The sequence below is a fragment of the Aegilops tauschii genome, chromosome 3 (genome assembly GCF_002575655.3).
Source record: "Aegilops tauschii subsp. strangulata cultivar AL8/78 chromosome 3, Aet v6.0, whole genome shotgun sequence".
Lineage (NCBI taxonomy): Eukaryota > Viridiplantae > Streptophyta > Magnoliopsida > Poales > Poaceae > Aegilops > Aegilops tauschii.
The window spans coordinates 312,287,935-312,294,509 of NC_053037.3; the positions used below are offsets into that span (position 1 = coordinate 312,287,935).

The 6,575-nt window shown below is 41.7% G+C and overlaps 1 long non-coding RNA gene across 2 annotated transcripts; it reads right to left on the bottom strand.

Annotated features, from left to right (window-relative positions):
- Positions 1-365: 365 nt before the first annotated feature.
- LOC120976699 (uncharacterized) lies at positions 366-2,714 on the bottom strand. Of its 2 annotated transcripts, none has more exons than XR_005772920.3 (2): positions 2,237-2,714; positions 366-2,011 (listed from the first exon to the last, which is right to left on the bottom strand). It is a non-coding gene; the product is annotated as an uncharacterized lncRNA (long non-coding RNA). The 2 variants fall into 2 exon arrangements; XR_005772919.3 differs by having other exon boundaries at positions 366-2,111.
- Positions 2,715-6,575: the final 3,861 nt, after the last annotated feature.

Genomic DNA, 6,575 nt, shown 5'->3' on the forward strand with positions numbered 1-6,575 from the left:
CCATTTATTTTTGTCATTGCACGTCTGGATAACAACATGGAGCGCCCTCAGTAATTATTAAAACTAGATGACAACCCGCACATTGTTGCGGTAATTGTAGTAAGAAAATGGGATATGCTAGACAAATGAAACATAAATAATTTGGATATAGTACTTGTTAACCATATCGTTTCTTGGCTAAAATAAAACCATTTCATGAGATTGAACAATGCAAAACTGGCTGGAAAAATACAATACATTTCCTTTCAAAAAGTATATTAACATTGGTGGTTTTAGTTCCCACTGACAAAATAAGTGGCCCAGCCAACCATTTATGCATCGAAAATATTTGATGAGATTGAATAATGCACAACTGGCTGAAAAAATACAGAACATTTCCTTTTAAAATATATAATAATATTGGTGGTTTCAGTTCCCACTGACAAAATAACGTGGCCCCGCCAACCATTTATGCATCAAAAACATCTCACCCATGAGAAACAAATAAATGTACCACAAATCAAATAGGTACTGGAGAGTTGCTTCAGAGGCGGTAATGATTCTTCTTAGTTGCCCACATCGTAGCTCACTGCTTGTCTTCATCCGCTGAAGACAACAAACAATCACCACCATTAACAGGAACAGAGCACTTTCACTTGAAAGTGGAAAATAATAGTGTGTGAGCGTTGATGACATTGAGAACAGAAATTACCAATTCACTTTTTACCATAATTTCTACACATAAAACCAAACCTCTACTACATTTAGTGAAGGCAATATTATACCACAATTATCGTGAAAAATAAGTTTCATGATTAAATAAAAAGGTGATACAATTTTGACTTAATAAGGCAAGACCAGTCAAGGGAGAGAGCTTTTAAACTAAGCACGGTGATGAACTTTTGGTCAATAAAGAACATGACAATCCATAAGAATATTATGCATTCGATATTCTATATTTCTATTCTAGTTAATATTGCAAGTCTGTAGTAATGGTTTGGGAAGTTAGGATAACCTGTTCCAAAACAACGACATGTACATAAACCGAACAAATATGACAATGAAGAGAGGATGGTGAAGTAAATCTTACTGATTCCACAATGCTAAACATAATTAGATTAAAGGTGTAGCAATGAAGCAATTCCGTAGGAATCAAAGAGTAACAATCTGCAAGGATAATTAAAAGAGAGTATGTTCTTACTTCTATAGATAGGGACATTAGGAGCTGAGAGCAGACCACCAAAGTTCATCGTAGATAAGAAATAAAACTCACAAGGAAAATATTGAAGATAGAGGTTAGCAAACATAAGGAGTGATAAGCCTAATGTTTATCCACTGGAATTTTGGCAACTTTCAAACAATATGTATCTTGTTTCCTAGTAATATTTTTAGGTCCATGCAAAACTAATGAGAATTGGATGGAAAAATAGGCTAGCCTTCCTTCAACTATTTTTTATCGTCTTCCTTGAACTGTTCAGACCTATACTTGTCAACACTCTCGGGTGCGCATATATGCAGAAGTAACTGACAACATTAAAATATGAGAATGATTGGAAGATAACTAATCTAGACAAAAGCTTTCTTTACCCCCGTAATCCAGACAAAATTAACCTACAACATTAAGATATTTTGATTATTGCGAAATATGTTCAGAACACATAAGTAATTCAAAATAGAAGATGTATTGAACAACAAAGAAGATTATGGACCTCATACCATCAAAAGAGATTTGTGCATTTTTGTAAGACAATTTGTTCAGCAGTCTTCTTTTGCAATGGGCAACTGAGTCTGTCCAAATTAATGCAATCATACCAACAAAATGGCGCAGCAAGTGTTACCTCTAGTGGATGGTAGCATCATCTATCACAAAGAAATTCAGTAACATTAGTGATGAAACCTGCTAGAGCGAATCAGGTCAATAGGTGCACCTAGATACTGATATTTAGTCTCGACTGCTAGTGTCTCTTCTCATTGTAGTAGACCATGATGCAGTTGTCTCGAAAAACTATTTGAAGCAGCAGCTCTCCTCCTCCTAACCAATCAAACACTTCCGTCAGCTATTGCCACTGTTTGCTGTAGCACACTCTAATTGGATGGTGATGGTAGTGCATGGGATAGAGGGCCGTGGAGCCCTGCATCAAAAGAGAGGAAGAGATGGATCGAGTGGCATGGGTAGTAAGGATGGGGGAAGTATTAGTGTTCAGAGAAGAAGCTACTGTAGGTAAGCGCGCATCAAAAGCAGGCGGAGGGATGTGACCTGACGCTCTCGAGCGGCTGGTGGGAGGAGGAAGCCACGGCTATGCGCAGCGATGCCAACGGCTCGAACACCACCACTGTGGAGGTTGCTGCTCCGGCAAGCCGTCGCTCTGCATCGCCGCCGATCTGAACCTTGACCTGAACCTCTTCTTTCGGCTGGTCTGAACCTTGACCCAAACCTTGACCTCGCCTTCTCATCTTCCTGGCGCTGATGTGATCGATTGATGGGTCCGCTTGTAAATATAGAACCGCATCCTTTCCGCTACCGTGATTTAATGGACTTTGTGGATGGCCAAGTGGGGGAGAAGTTGTCATGGAGAAGGTAGGAGGTTGCGATGCGACTGGGAAGCAGAGGAGGCGATGCGTTGAAAACAGATGTCTCGGGCATGGGGAAGAGGAAGTGTGCGACGGGTGACCTCTCAAAGAAAGAAACGTCCCCAACAAACCCTTCGGTGTATAGAAAAAAATGTGGAAAGGCTGAAAGGAAAGAAAAATAAAATAAAAAACTTGATGATGTGGCAGATTAGCTGAGGTGGATGGCTGCATGTTGATTGCTGAGGTGGATAGGCTGCATGTCAAGAGAAATAAGATAGTGGGGATCAACTATTTAGGTATTATAGATAAAACCTTGTGATTTATGCACGCATCTTTGGGCAACAGTTAATCCGCGTATTAATGTTGTTGTTTTGTTTTTAATTACTATTCGTGTGCTGCAGATGGAACGATCTCGATGGATGAAGAATCAGGAAACCGCAGATTTTATCAGTGGCGTGACAGAGTTCATGAATTTGGCTGAAAGTACAAAGAGGATAATTGGTGATGCGGATTACATCCTGTGTCCACGTACTGGTTGTGCCAATACAGAGTCACATGAAGTTGCAGATGTCCAGATGCACTTAGTCTCTAGGGGATTCATGGATGGATATACACGTTGGACCAGACACGGTGAAGAGGAGGTCATGGATGAAGATACCCAGGGCAGTGAGATGCCAAACCCCGATCAGTGTCACATGGATGTTGAATCTAACATCGGGGCAGAGGCGTCAAGCTACCAATGGAACACCGGAAAGCCGAAACGCCCACTAGAAAACCAAGATGTCGACGCAGATGACGACGATCTTGATATGCCAGATTTTGTACTATGATTGTAGATTTCGAAGGCCCAAAAAAGGATATGGTTGGGTACAAGGATCTGCCAACCATTGATGCAGACTCCAAGAAATAATTGTATCTAGGTTGCAAAAAGAAATATTCCAGGTTGAGTGCCACCCTGGCGCTTCTCAGATTTAAAGCAGCAAACGGTCTATCAAACAAGGGCTTCACAAAGATGTTAGGTCTTTTCAAAGAAATTCTTCTGGAAGATAATGTGCTCCCCAGAAGCATGAATGAAGTGAAGAAAATTGTTTGCCCATTGGAACTTGAAGTACAGAAGATACATGCTTGTGTGAAAGATTGTATATTGTACCGTGGTGAGTACAAAGATTTGCGTGCATGTCCCACATGCAAGCATGCATGATACAAGCGCACGAGAGCAAAGAAGAAGTACAAATTGGACGATGACATCAAGACAGGAATCCCGTTCAAGGTTGTTTGGTACTTGCCTTTAATTACAAGGTTGACGCTTTTGTTTGCAAAGCCTAGAGAGGCAAAGAGGTTGCGGTGGCATCATGATGAGCGAATTGCGGATAGGTTTATGAGGCACACGAAAGATGGGGCTCAATGGGAATTAATCGACAAAAAGTTTGAAAAATTTGCCAAGGATCTTAGAAGTATAAGGCTCGGGGAGTGTGCTGACGGGATGAATCCTTTTGGCGATATGAGCACCAATCAGAGCACATGGTCGATGCTTCTGTGCATATATAACCTAGCTCCTTGGTTGTGTATGAAGAAAAAATACATTATGATGTCAATGATTATCCAAGGCTCGAAGCAACCTGGAAATGACATCGACATTTACTTTCAGCTACTGGTAGAAGAACTGCTGACAATGTGGATAGATGCGCCTGCTGTAAAATGTTATGATGCTTACAGAAAGGAGATTTTCGATCTACATGCGATGCTGGTGCACACCATTCAAGATATGCCGGCATTAGGCAACACATCGGGGCAGAAAACAAAGGGAGATGTAAGGTGTGTCACATGCATGGATAGGACAGCTAGCAGAAGACTTCCCAACTTGCGCAAAACAGTGTATGTGCGTCATCGTAGGTTCTTACAGAAAAATCACCCATACCGAAAGATGAAAGCCGAATTTGGTGGTACAACAGAGGCAGGTGTGAGCCCAAGACCCTATGACGGGGAGGTGGTCCACAACATGGCTAAAAAATTTAATGTTGTGCTTGGCAAGAACCACCCTTTGACGGTGAAACAAACACCCAAGGATCAAGTGTTTAAGAAGAAATCGGTGTTCTGGAAATTACCTTACTGGGAGATTCTACGTGTACGTCACTACATCGATGTCATGCACGTAGAGAAGAACGTATGTGAAAGCATCCTTGGTACTCTGCTCAAGATTATAGGTAAAAGAAAGGATGGTGACGGTTCACAGCTCGATATGCTTGCTAATCAATCAAAACGCAAGAGTGAAGCAGAAGATGATGACAAATTCATCAAAGCTCGCCAGAGTTACAATTTCAGTACAAAAGATGCAACACAGCTCTTCACCTATTTGTTGTCAGTTAAGACACCCTCTTCCTACTGCGCAAACATCAGAAGTCTCGTGGATGTGAGCTCAGGTAAAATGAAGTTGGGACACATGAAGTCACGTGATTCCCACGTAATGTTGACACAAATCCTCCCGGTGGCCATCGGGAATGTGATGGACAAAGATATAAGAAACACACTCATTGACCTCTGTGATTTCTTCAACCAACTATGGTAGAAAGTTGTAAATCCTAAAGAGTTGGATCATATGCAAGATGATATTGCAAGAATATTGTCCAACCTAGAGATGTTTTTCCCACCGTCATTCTTTGATGTCATGGTCCATCTCACTGTGCACCTTGTCGATGAGATAAAGTATTGTGGTCTTGTGTTTCTTCGCAACATGTATCCCTTCGAGCGGTTCATGGGAATACTGAAGCGCTTTTGTCGGAACCGAAACCATCCAGAGGAAAGCATCCTACAAGGTTATATTGCGGAGGAGGTGGTTGAGTTTTGCACCGAATACATGAAACAATGAACTATTGGTTTGCCCCTCTCTCGCCACGAGGGAAGGCTGAAAGGTAACTCGGTCCTTGTTGGCATGCAAATTGCTGCACCCGGAGAATTGGCAGAGAAATCCCATTTGACGGTACTGCTTAACAGCCCAGTTCTCATCGCTTATGCCGAAGAACACTTGGCGGAGATACGCCAAAGCTTCTTACCAATGGTGCCTTCATCAGATGTGGAGATGAAGGAGCACACTAAGAACTACGCCGAATGGCTGAAGAATCGTTTGGCACAAGGATCCATCGATGACATTGCTACGTGGTTGGCACAAAAGCCATCACCTACGGTGTTGACGTACCAAGCATATGACATAAATGGATACACATTCTACACTGAGGAACGTGATCAAAAGACCTTGTATCAGAACAGCTCTGTTCGAATAGAATGCATGACTGTAAATGAAGCTGATAAAAGGGTATACTATGGAACCATCAAAGAGATTTGGGAACTTGACTATGTGAAAGTTAAGGTGGCATTATTCAGGTGCGCATGGATTCCTCTTGGTCAGGTAAGGATTGATGAGTATAGGATGACCTGTGTTAACAGGACAACGATGGCATATCACGCGGACCCATTCATTCTTGCCAGCGATGCTACCCAGATTTTCTTTATCGAAGACCCCTTGCATAAGAACTGCCATTTAGCGATGCATGGGAAGAGAAGGGTACTCGGTGTCGACGATGTTGCCGATGAGGACGAGTACGATGAATATGATGAGTTGCCAGCCAAGGGATCACGCACCCGTGTAACAGAGCAGCGTAAAATCATCAAAAACCCCAAGTTCATCCGGGGTCAACTTAATGATCCCAGTTCCCCCATGTACATGGGAATTAAGCCGTAAGACCAGTCTTTATGCCTACCCTGCAACTTAGTTTGTTCAATTTAGAACTGTCGCGTGTACTGAATTTGTGAGTTATGCCCGGTTTTCTGTTGATGTAAGAACCGTTAATATGTTGACCTCGATATGCTGTCAGCTCAGGCAATGAATATGAACTGTTTTTTGTTATTATTATTATTATTATTATTATTATTATTATTATTATTATATCATAGAGGTAGCACACTCAATTGATCTCACTACAGTATGTGTGAACAAAAATATGCAATCTGGTTTGCGAATAGCACACGGT